Below are 20,568 nucleotides of genomic sequence, written 5' to 3' on the forward strand. Positions count from 1 at the left end.
TATTAAGATATGTTTTCACCTGTGGCTATGCCAAAATCCATCAAGATACTACTTGCTATTGTGGCATACCATGATGAGATTTGGTAGGTGGATGTGCAAGTTACAATGGAATAAAGCAAGCATCTTAGAGTTGGAGCACTCATTTCAATGATGTGATCGAATCATTTGATTTCATTAAGAATGTGAAGGAAATATGTGTTTATAATAAGGTCAGTAGGAGTGCTGTCACATTTCTTGTATTGTACATAGATGACATCCTCTTGATTGGAAATGATGTTCTCATGATGATTTTGATTAAAATATAATTATCTAAAGAATTCTCTATAAAAAATCTTGGAGAAGTATTCTATATTCTAAAATAAAGATCTATGAGATAGATCTAAGAGGATGCTAGATCTCTCACAGAAGATGTACATAGAGGAGATACTGAAGAGATTCAAGACATGAGCTAGATCCCTTATGCTTGGCTATAGGGAGCCTTATGTATGCCATGCTATGTACACGACCTAATATAGTCCTTGCTATGAATGTCACGAGTAGATATCGATCGAATCCAGATGAGAAGCACATGATAGCTGTAAAAATCATCCTTAAGTACTTGAGAAGAACTAAGAATTTATTCTCAATTTTTGAAAGAAAAGAGTTGAGGGTATATGGATTTACATATTTTGACTTTATGTTGGATATTGGTGGTATGTAGAAAGTCTATATCAGGATGCATTTCCTTAAACAATGGAGATTCGATGAATTGGAAGAGTTTCAAGCAACCAATCATGGAAGCTATGTATATCGTCGATTCTGAGGTTGCAAAAGAGGCCATCTAGTTCAAGAGATTTGTTACAGAATTGAGTATAATATCATCAGATGGCATAACACTATATTGCGATAATAATGAGGCCATAGCTCTAGTTAAGGAGCTCAGGTCTCACCAGAAGTCCTAGCATATAGAGCGGTAGTTTTATATTATATACGACTACCTCGAAGAAAAATACTTCGAAGTATAGAAAGTAGACCCCATGAATAACATGGTGGACCTACTGACTAAACCACCTAGCTAGTAGAGGACCAACGCAAACCTTGAGAAGATGGAGCTTAGGTATATGACAGATTGGCTTTAGTGCAAGTAGGAGATTATTAGATATATGTCCTAAAAGTCAATCGGACCGATATATTTATTCTTTATAGGATATAGTTTTGTACTTAACCTTATTATTTATTAATAATATTGGATAGTTTATTTTCATTCATATTGTGTATGTGTCCATGAATCATCTGAAAAATTAATAGGATGATGACACATATTTTCAAGAGTTGAGAATTTGAGGCATGTATCATTAGTGATTAATTTCTAAATTACTCTCAATCGATGGATCATTGTAGGGATGGTGATTGATTCGATAAGATTGATGCATGGATCGTTTCCCTCACTTTCTTTTAGATAGACAAGTCTCAAGTCTATAGCATGGAGACATTGGAGTGAGAGTGCAGATGGTTGTTAGAGAACAAGAGTACTGAGCATGACCAATACAAAAAGTTACTTGGATGTTTACTCGCTCGTCAGTAATTTTCTCAATACTGTAGTGATGTGAATGGTTCTTTGACCTATGATGCCTGGACTATTCATAATGGAATTGCTTTAGTTTGACTGTACATACACTTGATCCTTGGCCATTCGGATCCTTACAATATAGATTGACTATAGTAAATTCATTGTAAGAGTAGGATGTGCACTTAGATAGGATCTATTGATTTTAGTAGATAACGAGAAGTCCTATATGATTTATGAGACTGAATTCTAAAGACCATGGTCATGGTAGTTGATGAATACTTAATTTAAGTCACTAGAGATACTAAATATTATAATAATTAATATTATTTTATTAAAATTTGATGCTCTCTAGTCTATTTTGTAGGTAATTGAGAGTTTGGATGCATATAACTCAAATTAGACTCAAATTGGATCAGACTTGAGTGAATCAGGCAACCAGCTCCTATTTTAGTGTGAACACGACTTAAAGATCAACAGAGGAGAATCAATATGAAGATCCAAGGATCTTTATTCACGCTCCCACCTCTCTTTTCATGAAACTCTAGCCTCCCCACTCTATAAATAGAACCCCAAGATCTCCATCTTCTTCAATCAAGCCAACCCTAAGTTCTCTTCAAGCTTCTCTCTTTCTCTCTCTCTCTTCTTCTTCTCCATAAGTTTAGGGGAGGTACTAACTCTAGTATGACACCATATTCCTTCACAGATCTTTTTTTCAGATTTCATCAAATATAGAAGAGGTCCTAATCCTTGTGCCGCTACCATTTCTCTTCTACATATTTGCTTTCATCAACCTTTCTTCCTTGGAGTTTCTAGACCAAGCCTTCCAGCCATCTTGCTACTGTCTGTACGGAGGAAGATGAAGGATTCAAGGAGACACATCCACCATCGGATGCAGTAAGAAGATCAACTTGATTTAGTTATCTTGTATCATAATTTTATTTTTTTCTTTATGTATGCTTCTTTATTTAATTAATAAAAAATAATTTTATTATAATTTTTATATTTTTTTCTTAGTTTCTTACAATCTATTATTCTTTTCTTTTACGTTTTCAAAACAATCAATTAAGATCTCTATGGATACGATCTCGACTCACCCTATCTACATAGTAGTGAGTAGGGTTAATTTTGGTGTGCTATGACACGTATCAAATTTTGACACCGTTGTCGGAGATCTTGGCGCGATTATTTTGAAAAAAAATCAAAAAAAAATCTATAAAATAATAAAAAAATATTTCACTGCTTTCTAGATTTTTATTTCTTACTTTAGATTGCTTGACTATCTTATATGCTTTACTGCTTTATATTTCTAGTTGATTATTTCTTCTCTTATACTCTTGCTTTCCATACTTTGCTGATTAGTAGTTTCCCTATTCTTTTTGAAAAATTTCTGCCTCATATTGCTTTTCGTATATAGTAGATTTACTATTTTATATATAGATTTTTTTATTTACATGCATAAAAATTTTTTTTACTTTCTATAGCCTAGTGATCTATTGCTTTCTATAGGTTAGAATAATTTACTGCTTTATATAATTAGTAATTTTTTGCTTTCCATAGCTAAGAATAATTTATTGCCCTAAAAGTAGATTTAATTTGTTGCTTTATTTGTAGGCTACCTACTTATCTTTTAATTTTAGCATTATTTACTTTTTATTTAATTAGATTTACTAGATCTTCTCATATTTAATTAACCTAATTTAAAACTTACCTTTTATTTCTTCTTGGTTAAAGATAACATAATATAAAAAGAATACAAAGACATCACATAACACTTGACTAATATAAATAAATCAATTAAATCTTAAAAGTTACTTAACATATTTGGATATTTTTTCTTTTTGCATTGCATATTTTCATAAAAAATTTTAAGGACAAAATCCTAATCAACATAAGATGAAGATTTTATCACCCTTCTTTGACCCACAAACCACCATCTTACAATTACATTGACCTAAACATCTAATTTAAAATTGATTAGACGTTGACCCCTAAGGATCCTCAAGCTTAATAAGACAAGAAACCCTAAAAGTTGGATCAGATTCAGGTTAGTTTGTTTAACTGGTGTCTAGAAAAATGGTTCAGAGATTACGTTTTGAAGGAAGATGGTTCATTAATTAGTTTCGTTCGCTTATTTGGCCAATGCAGTTAGTGTCTAAGGAAAGCAACGGAGGGACCCCCACCAACTTTATACTTATCTAGCTAGTTGAGTGGCTAGTCTGCTACTTGGAGTGCTTGAAGGTGACCTTGGCAGTTAGGAGCTATCTAGATCTAGGATAACCCATAGATAGGATTGATTGAACCACTTGATTGTTAACTAAAAATATCAAATCTAATTAATTCTTCTCTATCTTCTTAGCATTAGAACTCCTTAAGTTCTCTTCTTTAGAACTCTTTTCCCTCCTCCTTTTCTCTTCTTCTCTTTCAAAAAAAAAAAATTGTTGAAATTAAAACTCGGTGAGATCTTTTGGGTGCATACTAGGACATCGATAATTATAAATTGATTTACACCCATTAGACTTAGAGCTAGAAAGAACGATTTAAATAAACCAAATCAAAACCATGGATCCAAAACAAGAGACTGACCCACTACAACAATTAAGGGAGTTTTTTACTCTCTCATCTTACACCTACTCGCCATGTATCCAGCCTCCTCCTGTGGAGGCGGCACAATACGAAATCAAGTCTAGCATTATTCAAATGTCACCATCATTCTATAGATTGATGAACGAGGATCGGTATAAATACTTGGATGAATTTCTTGAGATATGCTCTACAGTAAAAATCCAAAACTTCTCCGATGATTCTCTCAGGTTGAAACTATTCTTTTTTTCACTTAAGGACAAAGTCAAGCATTGGTTAAACTCCTTAGATTCCATAGTCATTTCAACTTGAGACCATCTTCAGAGAGAATTTTTCAAGAAATACTTCTCAACTAAAAAAACAAATCAAATTAGAAAAGCCATCACTAATTTTTTCCAATTGGATGGTGAACTTTTTCATGAGATATGAGAAAGGTTAAGAGACTTTATTTGTAAATGCCCCCACCACGCTGTCCCTAAATAGCAACTTGTTCAGTGTTTCTACGATGGTCTATCAGAGAAACACTGATAAATGATCGATGCATCATGTGGTGGGACATTTATGCTAAAGAGTGAGGATGAGGCTTGGCAGCTTTTTGAAATATTTAGTAAGAACTCCTTGCATCACATCTCTGCCATCTCTAAAGAACAACCCATGTCTGAATAGAAAAGTGGTGAAATCTATCAGATTGGAAATGTTATGGATATCTATAGTAAGGTAGATGAGTTGTCTCAAAAATTAGATCATCTTCTGAATACTAGACACTCTTCGACTCTACCTAACCTAGTCTAAGATGTTTGTGTATTGTGTACAAGCCTGACCCATTTTATTAGTGAATGCCCAACCGCACCTCAATTTTTTGAGTTTGTGCACGAGCAGGTCCAGCAAGCTCAAACCCAACAAGCTTGTAGATCAGAAAATGATCTATATTCGAACACTTATAATCCCGACTAGAGAAAAATCCAAATTTTTTCTAGAGACCACAGCCAGTGGTTGGCCCTGCTGTACCTATACCTAACTATCAGAACCTGACATATAAGTATGGATCATACCAGTAGTTACAAAATGCTCCTCAACCATCTACCACTAGTCATAGCTCAGCTTTTGAGGAGAAGATTCTAAAAATGCTAGAACTATTAGAAGTCAACACCCAAACCCTTAACTCCCACATGCAATCCATTGCTAAGCTAGAGATCCAAATAGGTCAACTAGCAACCGCAGACAGTAGGAGGGAAGGAGGAAAATTATCTAGCCAATCTGAGAGCAATCTGAGAGGGCAATTCATGGTTGAGAGCTCCAATACTCCAGATACCTTTTCTGAACATGCCAAATCAATCATGACTCTAAAAATGAGAAGGTCATTGAACATATGAGTAAAACCAATAAGACCACTCTAGACCTTTGATCAAGCCTGAATCATCTAAGAATAAGGAGGATCCAAAAGTAGAGAATGGACCAATTGCACCGAAATCACCTTACTTGCCTAAAGCTCCATTTTCGAGTGCCCTAAAAGCCCCTACTCTTGTGGATAAGAAGGGAGGAAGACTCGACGAAATGTTAGAATTATTTAAGCAAGTTTAAATTAATCTCTCCCTTCTAGATGCAATCAAACAGGTCCCAGCTTATGCAAAATTTTTGAAAAATTGTGTACTCAAAAACATAAATCTTGATCATAACTTTTGAAGAAAGTATGCCTCATCGAACAAGCTAGCTCTATATTCCAACACGCTATCTCTCCAAAGCTTAAAGATCTAGGTACCCCTACTATTTTTTGTATTATATGAGACTTTCACATCGAACAAGCTCTCCTAGACCTAAGGGCCAGTGTGAATCTTTTACCTAGCTCGATTTATAAACTTTTTGAGTTTGGAGAACTGAAATCTATGTCGATCACTTTATAGTTAGCTGATAGATCAATTAAGACACCACGTGGGATGATCGAAGATATTTTGTTCAAGATAGATGAGTTCTATTTTTCAATTGATTTTTTATTCTTTGACATAGAACTGAGTGGCAATCCAAAGTAAATTCCCATTATCTTAGGCAGATCCTTCTTAGCTACGACAAACACGTGCATCAATTATAGGATAGGAGTCATGGACGTATCATTTGAGAATAAGAAACTAAGATTGAATGTGCTCAGTGCATCCCAGGGACCATCAACTGATAGTTGCTTTGAGATAGATATATTCGAGGATATCATAGAGAAAGCAACATCAACAATTTTTACACATGATTTTTGAGACACCCACTTGACGCACTTTGGAGCGGATGACTATGATATGGAGAGAGGTAGTGAAGAAGTAAATATTCTAGTTGATACATCAAATGCTGAAACTACTCTCCCTTGGACAATCAAGTATGAGCCATTACCCACATTAGCCAATACACCCATAGTCCCATCATTAGATCAACACCTGCACTAGAATTAAAGCCACTTTCAGCCGTACTGAAGTATGCATTCCGAGGACCTAATGACACTCTCCCAGTGATCATTGCATCAGACTTGATCTCGGATCAGAAAGCACAGTTGGTTGGTATTCTGAAGGAAAATAAAGAGGCTATCAACTGGTCCATTGTCGATCTAAAAAGAATTGACCCCTCCATCTGTATGCACCACATTCATTACGAGGTAGATGTCAAACCCCATCAAGATATACAGAGGAGACTAAACCCAAACATGCAGGAATAGTGAAGAAAGAGGTGGTAAAATGGTTAGATACTGGAATTATCTACCCCATATCCGACAGTAAATGGGTCAGCTCTACCCAAGTAGTACCTAAGAAATCAGGTATTACTATGGTGGAGAATGAAGAAGGTGAATTGTTTCCTACTCGCACACCATCTATCTGGCGAGTATGCATTGACTATAGGAAACTAAACGCTGTTACTAGGAAGGATCATTCTTCATTATCCTTCATCGATCAAATCTTAAAATGGCTAGCGGATCAATATTTTTTTTATTTTTTAGATGGTTATTCAGGGTACAATCAGATATCTATATTTTTGGATGATCAAGAGAAAACCACCTTCACTTGTCTCTATGGCACTTTCACTTTTCGACATATACCGTTCAGGCTCTGCAATGCACTCGCTACATTTCCACGATGCATTTTGGCTATTTTTTTAGATATGGTGGATAAATATCTCGAAGTTTTCATGAATGATTTCTTCATATTTGGAACTACCTTTGAGGATTATCTTCATAACCTCTCCAAAGTCCTTAAGCGCTGTACGAAAATAAATCTAATTTTAAGTTGGAAAAAAGCCATTTCATAGTTTGAAAAGGAATCGTATTGGGACATATTATTTCTGAAAAGGAGGATTGAGGTAGACAAAGCTAAAATCGAGCTCATTTCAAAACTACCAACCCCCACTTCGATTCGACAAATACGATTTTTTCTAGGTCATGCTGGATTTTACAGATGCTTCATTAAATATTTTAACAAAATATCGAGATCCTTGTGCAATCTGCTAGCCAAAGATATATCATTTATCTTTAATGAAGAATGTATACAAGCTTTCCACATATTATGAGTAACCCTGACAACAGCACCCATAATAAAATCCTTGATTGGTTCTTTCCATTTGAAATCATGTGTGATACTTTTGATTTCGCAATAGGGACCGTCTTAGGTCAAAGAATCAATAAGGAGCCACATGTGATCTATTACGCTAGCAAAACTCTATCCGATACCCAATTGAATTACACCACGACAGAAAAAGAGCTACTAGCGATGGTATTTGTCCTTGATAAATTTCGTTCATATCTGTTAGGGTCTAAGATTTTAGTATATTCTAATCACGTGGCTCTAAAACATCTACTCTCAAAGAAAGATACTAAACCATGATTGATCAGATGGATCCTTTTGCTTCAAGAATTTGATCTAAAAATTTGAGATAAGAAGGGTTCTGAAAATGTGGTCGCTGATCATATTTTTAGAATTTTAGTTAATCATATGATGAGTACAGATGAAGTTAAGGAGAAATTTTTTGATGAATAATTTTTTGCAACTACCTCTGATCAAATCCCATGGTTTTTCCACATCGTTAACAATTTGGCAACAAGGCAAGTTCCTCTCCATTGGACGAAATAGGAGAAGGATCGATTCTTCTCACAGGTCAAACATTATTATTGGGAGGAACCTGAATTGTTCAAACATTATCCTGAGCAAGTGATTCGATGCTGTGTCCCTGAGAGTGAGTATCAAAGTATACTTACCTTTTGTCACTCTCATGCATGCGGGGGATATTTCAGTGGGATGAGAATGGTCGTGAAAGTGTTACAAAGTGGGTTTTACTAGCCGACATTGTTTAAGGATGCATATAAATTTTGTCTTGAGTGCTTGCGCTGTCAGCAGACGGAGAACATTTCTAAAAAAAATATGATGCTTCTATCTCCCATTTTAGTCATGAAAGTTTTTGATGTTTGGAGAATCGATTTTATGGACCCCTTTCCTCCATCTTATAGATACTAATATATTTTGGTTGCGGTAAATTACGTATCTAAATGGGTTGAGACTATGGCAATCAGGATGAATGATCACAAGATGGTAATCAAATTCATCTAACAGAACATCTTAAGTTGATTCAATTGCCCAAGGGCTATTATTAGTGACGGAGGTGTACATTACATGAATAGGTACTTTGAAAGTTTAATAAAGAAATACGGAATCACTCACAAAGTTGCCACACTATATCACCCCCAAACTAGTGACCCAGTGGAAGTCTCTAATAGAGAGATCAAATGAATTCTTGAGAAGACGGTTAGGCCTGATCAAAAAGATTGATCTAGATGATTAGACGATGCATTATGGGCTACCATACTACACACAGGACTCCGATAGGAATGTCTCTTTACCGGCTTATTTTTGAAAAAGCCTGCCATCTGTCAGTAGAGCTAGAACACCGTATATTTTGGGCTATAAAGTAATTCAATTTCGATATGAAAAATATGAGTAGTAATAGGAGACTACAATTGAACGAATTAGAAGAGCTATGCAATGAAGTATATAAGAGTTCACGAATTTATAAGGCTCGAACTAAGGCTTATCATGATAAATATATTTCATAAAAAATATTCAAACTTAATCAAAAAGTGTGGCTTTATAATTCGAGGTTACAATTATTTTTTGAAAAACTCTGTTCACGTTGGGATGGACCATATATCGTAACTCAGGTATTTCCTCATGGAGCAATTGAAACAAAGATCCTAAATAGAAAAATATCTTCAAAGTAAATGGCCAACGATTGAAACAATATGTGGACGAAATCAGAGATGGCGAGCAAGTTGACTCAATTGAATTGCAGGATCCAGTCTACAATTGAACTTTGATTTGGTCTAGCTGAAGATCTTAAACTTAACGCTTGTTGAGAGGCAACCCAATATTTTATTTTTTAGTTATCCAGTTTCTTTTTACTTTGTAAAAATTTTTGAGAAAGATAATTAGCCAAGTTGGGGGGGAGCACCATGATCAATGGAGTCAAGAACAGACCACGCTTAGCAATGAAGGATCTCTCAATCAAGATTACACATATTAAACTCAGGTGGTGTCCTTCTTTGTTACATTCTATTTTAGCTTTATTATGATTCTTTCTTTCATTGGGGACAATAAAAATTAAGTTGGGAGAGAGAATAACTAATTTAATTAAGTTCTCGAGTATGATCAGAAATAATTAATTTTGTGTATCTGAATTTTATCTCGATTTGAAGTTAACTAGGCATCCTAATCAATGAGTGATTAATGATCTAGATAATTTTAGAGATATTGAGAAAGAAATTATTAAGAATGCCCAATTAATAGAAAAATTTATATCAGACTAAATTTTAGAGTGATTATAGAACCCTCTTCCTACCATCTCAATGAAGAATCTACTTTATGGAGGTATGGGTGAAAAGATCGAGGTATAGAAATTTTTTTTTTTATAAAAAAAATAAAATAAAAAAAAAATTTTTAGTATTTCTCACTAAGTAACCGGACCCCTTCGCCTAAGTAAGCATTGTTGTTCGCGTTCAAAGATGAGAATGTGAAGAAATCTCTTGTATAGTTAGTTTTTAACTTGTAGCCTTTTTGACTCGAGTCAATAAGCCTGAGGGGTGTTTTACACCTAATACTCTAAACCAACTGGTTTGGAAGTTATTAACCTAAAGCTCGCTACAAGAGTCAATTAGAAAGCTTAAGAGGTTAGGACATTGTACTGACTGTACATGTAAATATTTTTACAAAAAAAAAAGAATAAGGAGACTAAATTGTAAGAAGACAATAAATCTGCTCATATCAAGTTAGAGGACTTAAAGAGTAAGTGAAAAGTTGGTGAAAGAAGACCTTTAAAAATTTTTATGGCTAATACTCAATCATTAATTGGATCAAATTGATAATCCAATGAAGTACCTTATTAATGATCTAATCGGATATTCACTACAGTTAGGAATGTCTAGGATAACTTTCGATTCAAGGATAATTTGGTGCACAATGCTAATGTATCTATTTTACTCGAAGACGAGTAAAAATTTAAGTTAGAGAGTATGATGAATACTTAATTTAAGTCACTAGAGACACTAAATATTATAATAATTGATATTATTTTATTAAAAATTAATACTCTCTAGTCTATTTTGTAGATAATTAAGAGTTTGGATTTATATGACTCAAATTAGACTCAAATTGGATCAGACTTGAGTGAACCAGACAACCAGCTCCTATTCCAGTGTGAACACGACTTAAAGATCCACGAAGAAGAATCAATATGAAGATTCAAGGATTTTTATTCACGCTCCCACCTCTCTTTTCATGAAACCTTAACCTCCCTACTCTATAAATAGAATCCTAAGGACTCCATCTTCTTCAATCAAGCCAACCCTAAGTTCTTTTCAAGCTTCTCTCTTTCTCTCTCCCTCTTCTTCTTCTCCATAATCTAGGGGAGTACTAACCCTAGCACGACACCATATTCCTCCATAGATTTTTTTTCATATCCTATCATATCTAGGAGAGGTCCTAATCCTAGTGCCACTACCTTTCTCTTCTACATATCCATTTCTATCAACTTTTCTTCCTTAGAGTTCCTAGATCAAACTTTTTAGCCATCCTGCCGCTGTCTGTATGGAGGAAGATGAAGGATTCAAAGAGACACATCCATCATCGGACACAGCAAGAAGATCAACTTGATTTAGTTGTCTTATATTGTAATTTTATTTTTTTTCTTTATGTACGCTTCTTTATTTGATTAATAAAAAATAATTTTATTATAATTTTTATGTTTCTTTCTTAGTTTCTTACAATCTATTATTCTTTTCTTTTATATTTTCAAAACAATCAACTAAGATCTCTGCAGATATAATCCCGACTCATCCTGTCTACATAGTAGTGAGTAGGATTAATTTTGATGTCCTACAACATGCACCAGTAGTGTAAATAATGAAAAAGAGTTTTCATAAAATTTTATAAAGAGAACTTGAGTTGACTAGATCTTATATATGACAGATGATAGGATTTGATAAATTTTTAATAATCTTCATCTTATCGAGACTCACGATAGGAGAACTGTATCATACGATAACTACACCTAAGATGTTTATTTTCTTCCATTCTGCTGGATTGCAATTACATGCTGCTAGGCATCACTAGTGGATTGTGAGATCAACGAAAATTATTTTGATGGTCAATAATTCTCATTGACTAAGTTAGAATTATTCCAATCTATTGAAAGAAGTTTCAATAATATTAGTGATGGAGATCACAATAGATCTCACTACCAGATAGAATAGAATCCATAGGATCATGCACATAAGAGATCCTGATTGATTGGATGGTTGAATTACGATTTTGAATTGCTGAAGGATTTGATTATCAATATGATTGATGATTGGACTGATTTGTAAAAGTTACAGAAGAAGACTTGCTAAGAGTTAGTGAGTTAAAGAAAGATTAATTTGTAATTATATTATTGCTATGTTATTTGATTTGATCAAATAATATAGGTTGAGCCCTGTCAAATTAAATTAAGATTTAATTTGATTGGACATGGTCTGAGTTTAACTCAATTATGTTTAATAAGACTAAAAAATTTAGACTTAATAAGTAGTTGACTTATTAAGAATCCAAACCATATGGCACTCTATCTATAAAAGTGATTTAGTTGCAGAAGGACTCTTCCTTTTTGAGAGAGGGTGCCTCATATGGGACCACACCCATCTCTTCACATGAAAATTGGATTTTGCATGGAGTAGGGTGGTGATAAGAGAAGTTAGTTGGTGAAACTCTATATTAAAGAGTCCAAGCACCCATGGACTCTCTCCCTAAACCCTAAGGCATAAAGATATATTTTGGTACCTCCTCTTATTAGGTGAGAGGGTGGGACGGTGTGAGAGGTGATAAGCGTGAATATCTTCATGCACAAAATAAGAGGAGCAAGCATGGCGTGAAAAAGGTTATTAGCGTAAAATAAGAAGAGAAAAATAAGGAGGCACATTTCATCCTTGAGCTCCCTTTTCTTTCTTACATGAGATGTCCAAGAGTTGGACGTTCTCAAGTCTTTCTTCTTTCTTCTATGCGATTCCAAGAGTTGGACATCCTCTAGCCTTCATACTTCCATAAGCCCATATCCAAGAGTTGGATGCACATCTCTCTTATCTTCCTCCTCCTATTGATTTCTAATATTCTCTTGAGAAGAGAAAAGGATCAAAAAAATTCAGCAATCCAAGGAGTGATATCTGCAAGAGAGCTAGCATCCCGGTGAGATTAGGATCTCCTGATTAGATCAACCTCATGTCGATACTTATGGAGGCCAGAAATGTGTAGAAACCTTCAAGATATCTACAGATCATCGAATCCGGTGAAGATCTATCTAGGTAAGGTGAAGATCATATCTTCATCTTTTTTATTTTATCTTAATCTTAAATTTATGAGTGATCTTAGTAGTTTGAGATGTGATCTTATGTATGCATGCTTGAATTAAAATAGCTTTAATCTATTTACTTTCTGTTGCATTTATGTTTTAAATTTTTATCATGCATGCTACTGGATTTCCTAACACCTACTCCCCACCACTCCGATTGGAGCCTATTCTCTCCATTCTCCCCCTCCCCCACGGTAAGTCTTACATAGATGTAGTTTTTTTTATATATTTTTTTATAGAAATCCCTTAAAATACTTTGTATAGGTTAAGACCAAGGGTATTTTTTTTTTATGGAACTTAGGAAACTATTGCATACTCAGATTATTATGGTAGGCTAAATCAAGAGCAAATTCCATTAATTGATGTAGTGTCTGTGAAAGAGATTGAATCCCTTATAAATCCTCTGGAGGATATGTTTATCACCTATGGGATATCAAATAAGATGAGGGAAGGATCCATTGATGAAAGATTAACAAAACAATTTACAATGCCTTTTTGGATCAGAAGCTTATGATCCCATGAAAACATAAATCTAGTTTTCTACATAAAGTACAGTCAAAGGCTTGGGATTCTGCAACTTCAAAATATTCCCATCTTTTCAAAAAGGCCCGATCTCTTGAAAGTCTAAATACATTGTAGCATTCTAGATATCTATGATCTCTGTCCGTTGCCAAAAACTCAACTGGCCAGCCGCCAAAAGTCCAGTAGAGACTGTAGAGTCGAACAAAAAGAGCCAATCCTCATTAATCATTAGGTCCACTCAGAGGCCGAAACCAAGTTTCGGCATCCAAACTAAATAGCTGGAGTAATAGTATTCCCACTCCAAAAGTTGACTCCCTTCGATCAAACGTACTCTTTGTGGAAAACCCCTCAAAATTTATGGTAAGATTACTAGCAATAAGGTTACTTTTGTAATTGAATGTTCTACTTTTGTTTCACAATATCTTTAGTATACTTTCATATTTGGTAATAATGTCAACAATTCTTCATTTTAGTAATTCATTATATTAAGACTTGTGCAAGTACCACTTTGGATTATCATCCTAATAGAATGGCTATAAGAATTTTATTCTGGAGGTATTGATATTATCAAACATGATATAGATACTACAACTAGAGTTAGAGAAGCATGCCAAAACTTATACTAGTGCACATGTAAAGGTCTCAAAGCATTATAAAATTGAATCAAAAGCTCAAATAAACTTATCTGCAACTAGAGTTAGAGAAATTGTCAATCTTCTAGAAATATCTATATCCTTGTCTTATGTGATAGGAGCCACTCAGTTTTCTTAAGTTTTGTAGTAGTGGATTTATTTAATGTATGCATGGTGGTTTTATTCTAAGCATACTGCACTTACTCCATTAGTTGTATTTGTTGTAAAATATGGGAGAAACAGTCATGGCTTTATGCTATATAAGTGGTTTTATTGTTAATGGACCATATGGAATAGAGTACAATGGGCGACCACAAAAGGCTATTAAAATTAGATATGGAATGAAATTTAAGGAGTTGGAGGAAAGTTATGTAGAGTCTTCTGTATAGATAAAAGAAAGAATAGAATAACGATAATATATAGATATCCTACTATTATGCAGCTAACAGTATGAAAGTATGAAGCTACTCTGATTATCGAAGATAAAGATATTGAGATTATCTTTTTAACTATAAGTTTGCATCCTTCCTTATCTAGTGTAGAGTTGTACCTAAATGTATGACCCTTGAAGACATCGGACCTGCTCCTGATCGGGATGATTTTGAAGTAGCTGAATGGGACATAGGAATAATAACTTAAGGCAGCAAACATATTGTCCATACATGATTAATAATGTCCTAATGAATACCAGTTCCAGACATATAGAGTACTAGTTTCCTACAGTAGATAGTGATGTGCCGGTTTCATTATTAAATAAGCTTCAATTTATACAGTTGCTGACAATACAGTTCATATAGATAATTGACTATTTGAAGAAGATGATAAACTAAGTGAAGATGATATGAACGATGATGCTCAGCAAGCCAGTACATCATATGATGTTGAGTGCCCATCTATTATAGAGCACCCAAATTTTTCAGTATTTAAAGCTCCTTCTAAGACATTTAGGAATATTGATTGGACAGTAGCTAATATATCAATATCTTATACATTGCAGGCACAGTGCTGCACCTAAAAAAAGGTGACAAATTGTGTGAAAGACTCCATTTTGTGAATAAGATGGAATTGTAAACTACAGTAAAGCAGTATTCAATTGACACACAAACCATGAATTTAAGGTTGTTGAGTTGGAGTCAAGGTTTTGGGTGGTTAAATATAAAAATAGAGAGTCAGGATGCAATTGAATGCTTCTAGCAATTAAATGATATGATTATTTTGAAATTACATGATATATTGGTCCAAATATATGTATTTTGGCTATGCTTTCTCAAGATCATTCTGTACTTGATTCAAATTTTATCATTAATAAAAAATGAGATCTTATAAGAGAAGTATCCACAATTTTCATCTTCGATATTAGTGCAGTCACAAAGAACATATTCAACTATATATCAGGTTATAGAAAGCTATGGGAGGTGACGCAAAAAGCAATGATCTTGATATATAGAGATTGGGATAAGTCATATGACTTATTGCCAAAGTGGTTGCGTGCTATTGAGAAATTCAATTTTAGCTCTTGGGTGAAGTTCATTAGCACTCCTACCGGCCATCCAGTAGTTGCTATATTTGATCATATTTTTTGGGCCTTTGCACTATCGATTGAAGGCTTCAAATACCATAGACCAGTATCAGTATTGATGCCACATTCACCGTGTACATGCTGTCATTTCTAGCAAATCCCACTACTGTAGTTTCTACATTCATACTGGGAGCGCTGTCAATAGCGCTGTCATTTACCATGTATCAATAGCGCTGTCATTTCTAGCATGTACATGGGTGAATGTAGAAATGACAGCGCTATCATTTACCATGTTCATATGCAATAGCTACTTGTGCACATATCTCAATTGATTTCTAAAAATATATTGATTAGTACTGCATCTTGAAGGAGTACCATCACAGTTACAGTCATCAATTTCAATCGATCCCACATGCAAAGTATTGATCATAACCAATAAATGATATATTGATAGTGCCATAAAAAGAATGGTTGCAATAGAAGGGAAGACCATGCTTTTCAAGACTTAAAAATAAAATGGATTGGATAGAAATCGACAACAGACCTAGATGTCGAATTTGTGGTGAAGAAGGACATGATAGATGAACATATGCAAAAATAGAGAATAAATGTTTGATGAAAATTGATGAAACTTTGTGTTCAATGTTGAATTTTGTTGAAATCTAATGAACCTTTGTTTCACTTTATCTATGATATATATTTGGTTTCTTTGATTCAGTATTAGTATATTGTCAATTATTCCATCATAAATAATACAATATTAAAGTTTGTGCAAATTTTGAAAGTTCATATTGACAATAAATAATACTTATTTCTTTTGTTATTAATATCATCAACATATTGTATACATGGAGCCAGATTTGATAGATCATTCCGTACCATATGGGTAGGGTACTCATCGATCATCGACCATCTGGGATGGTTAGATTGTACTTATATTATTAAAATAATATCAATATGTTATTTGTATTGATTTAATATTGGCGCATTGATTTTTTATTTTTTTGATATTTACAGGAGTTCAACTTTCTTACATGTCGATGGGTATCGATCAACACCACTCCATATACGTATAGTGCTATATTTATGGTAGGTCAGATTTTATGGCCTAAGCCATGTTGGTTTCATATCATTTGATAGGCACTTAATCACTACATTTATAGAGCGATGGCATCCAAAGACTCATATGTTTCACCAACCGTATGGAGAGTGCACCATCACACTGGAGGACGTCAGCATCTAGTTAGGTTTATCAGTTGACGGTCTTTCTGTTATAGGTAGTACACATCAGGATTGGCAACATGTATACTTAGATTTGTTAGGTATTGTCCCACCTTCGAGTAAACTCAAGGATTCCTAATTGAAGATGGTATGGCTAGGAGAGTAGTTCCTTTGGCTATCCCTTGATGCAAATGAGGTAACAGTACAATGTTATATTAGGGCTTATATTTTGTAGTTGATGGGAGGGGCTCTACTCATAGATAAATCAAATAATCTTATGCATATCATATTTTTACCATTACTTACAGATTTTGAGTCAGTGGGATACTATAGTTGGATAGTATGGGTCTAGCTTGATTGTATAGAGAACTTTATGGGCATGGGATAGGTTTCCATTTATAGCTCTCCGTAGACTAGGTCATCCTATTGTAGATCCTATATGGATTTGGCTAATAGACCTACAATGCCTCAGGGGTTTGCTAGTCATGAGGTAAGTGATGAAAGTTAAATAGTAATTTTCATATCCAGGCTATGAAAAATTATATATAACTCACTTATCCAACTTCATTTTATAGGTCGAGAGATGCTTATTTGGTGATATAAATTTTCACTCATATTCTGATGACATATCGATACCATATTGAATGTCTCAGAGTTGAGCAGGTATAATTATAATTGATTACAAATATTATGATTACATTGCAATGACTTTGTTCAGAATACTTTTAATCATGGTCATCAAAAGGTTAAACAGTAACAATATACTACTGAGATCCTCACAGAGCTACCAGATTATTACTTCAATAAATAGGATATATGACAATACCAAGTGCCACTTTTATATTTTCATATCATAGAGTGGCACTATGTAGATAGAGTGATGCATCAGTTTGGGATCTGACAGGCTATTCTATTCGATTGTGATATAGATTCTAGACTACATCATATCGACCTTAGAGAATGAGTTGATCATAATTGGAGCATCACTCATCAGTATTTTCTTGAGCTCTAAGAGAGTTAACGAGATCATATTATGGATTGTCCATCGATTAATGATATCATGGACTATTATAACTCCTATATGGAGTGGTACCATCACATCACTTGTCGATTCATCTATTGTAGTGGTGTGATGTTTGACTATCTAGTAAGAATTTAATTTTATTTCCTTGCTTTTCTTCTTGTTTATTATTATTATTTGCACTGCTCATTATGTGTTTGTCTATATCAGAGTGATAGTCTGGTGCGGATTCATGATCTTCCTCATCTAGACTATGTCCACATACAGGCCTGTTATCTAAAAGTTATGCACTTCAATCCTCCATGCCATCAATGAGCATAGTCATTTCTCCATACATATCTACGATCATGGTTGCAGCACATCAAAGTCCACTCCTTCACCTTATCCACATCCATCATCATCGACAGCTATCCTACTTTGCATAGACAGGGTAGCTGACGACATATTGCCTCTTCATTTTGATTCCAGACTTCCCTACATTCAATCCATATATATCATCGGCCGCATACATGCACGATGACATGACCAAGTTTCTGTCCATTGAGGAGATTGCAGCATATATCGAGTATGTAGTAGATGACATGAGCCATCAAGGAGTTTTGTATCATGTAGGAGGCCATACAAGTGAGGGAGCTACACAGGAGACTGTCATGCAAATAGGGCGTGGTACCAAGGAGCACGAGGGCCTGAGTGAAACTCAACCTATGGGCCATCAGAAGCAACTTGCTAGAAAGAAGAGACGGCCACCATGTAGGGCATGATCTTTTTGGTTTTATTATATATCTATACCACATGGACTTGGTTTTTTTCTATAAATAAAGTTGAACATTTTTCTCTTAATTCAAGATATGTTTGGCCATTGTTTTATTACTTATCATGCAATGTGTAGGTGTTGAAAAGGATCAAATATTCATTGTTCACTGACTTAGATATGGTATATACAACTATACCATAAATATGTATGACATCTTGGATAACCTTATCACCCTCTAAATATGAATAAGGCATGCATAAACTATAACTGAAAAATCATAAAGAAACCAGGAAGACTTATTAGTACTTTGCACATCTGTAATGGTTATCATAATCTGCAGATGCTAAAGATTATTGCTTGTCACCTTTTCAACTAATTTTTTTTTAATGTCACTCAAGACCTAAGCATAGTACTTGGCTTGGCCTCAAGCTGTCGACTGCCTTAGTGGATTGATTTCTCAATCAAGTCAGTAAAGGTATGTATTGTGAAAAGGAGAGGTAGATTAGATGATACAGATTGAAAATCTAACATAAATAACTAGAAAAAAAATGAAAAATAGTGTGGTCGACTGGCACTATGGCACAATTGACTGCTATGGCACATTCTCGTCAAGCTCAGATCGAGAGGAACAACAGTCAATCGGTAGGACTGATTGGGCACGATCGGCTGGCTCAATTTCAAGCAATCGACTGCCTCAGTGGATCGATCAAGTACACTAGCATGCCTCATATCAAGCAACAATGATCGATCGATCGTGTTCGATTGCTCGACTCAATCCTAGGTAGTCGATCACCTCAATGGACCAATCGACCGCATTGGATCAGCTTGGATCGTGCAACGATGATTGATCGGCCGAATCGATCAGGCTCGATCACCCAGGTCAGTCTCAGGCGGTTGACCACCTTAGATCGAGCCCAATGGTGAAGCCCGATCGATGGTGGTGGTCTACCATGAACCGATCGAATCATGGTCGATCATGTTTTTAATTTTATTTTAGCTTTTCTTCTTTTTTGGTTGTTGGGTTACTAAGTATTCATATCTCTATTTAAGACAACTGTCTCTGCTACAAACTTGCACAAGAACCATGAACCCTAAACCTTAGAATATGAAATCTTGAAACCTAAACCATAGATTCTAAACCCCAAACTCCAAATCCTAAATCTCAAACCCCAAACCCTAAACCCTAAATTCTGAACCCTGAAATCCAAAATCCTAAAACCCTAAACCCTAATTATGGTGATCAAAAGGTCTTCCTCTATTTCTATTTAATTATGGTGATCGAAAGTTGCATGGCATTTTTGAGGTTGGAAGTCATGGACGGTTGAATGCCAACTCTATTTGCTACCAACCACTCACTAAGGAATGATTCAAAACATCCTCATAGACTATTATTACACAAAGCAATATTTCTAATTTGACCTGGATCATGCACATGCAAGAGCACAAATAATGTACCAATGCGTGAGAATAATGGTGTTAATTGAAACAAAATAGTTTAAGGAAATCGCAAGTTTGAGATAAAACTGGTCAAAATAAATAATTTCATTTGACAACTAGGTGAGAACCAATAAAAAAGAAAAATATGCTTACAATAAGCCAAATTATATTACTCTAAAAATAAATAAAAAAGATGATACATTATCGAGTGGAGCGTCATATAATGCAACCAGAAGTCGGAGTCTAATCATCTGTAGGATCTTGTGAAGGCAAACAAAACTGATGATGAAAATGCTATACAAACTGATCAAATCATGCAAAATTCCCTAATCAAATTATGCAAATCTCTCATCCAGTCGTGCATTGATGCGTACAAATTCTGCATTAAGGATATCTTTAGTACATCTACCCAAGCAGATAATGGATGCAGATCGAAAG

The 20,568-nt window shown here is 34.6% G+C and overlaps 1 non-coding gene and 1 pseudogene across 1 annotated transcript; both read right to left on the minus strand.

The window, feature by feature from the left end:
• The window catches only part of LOC105037375 (alpha carbonic anhydrase 7-like), a 60,693-nt pseudogene that overhangs the window by 4,510 nt on the left and 35,615 nt on the right, over positions 1 to 20,568 (minus strand).
• Positions 4,497 to 4,602, minus strand: LOC140852713 (small nucleolar RNA R71). The gene has a single exon (XR_012135615.1). It is a non-coding gene; the product is annotated as a small nucleolar RNA R71 (small nucleolar RNA).

This window comes from Elaeis guineensis, chromosome 11 (assembly GCF_000442705.2).
Source record: "Elaeis guineensis isolate ETL-2024a chromosome 11, EG11, whole genome shotgun sequence".
NCBI lineage: Eukaryota > Viridiplantae > Streptophyta > Magnoliopsida > Arecales > Arecaceae > Elaeis > Elaeis guineensis.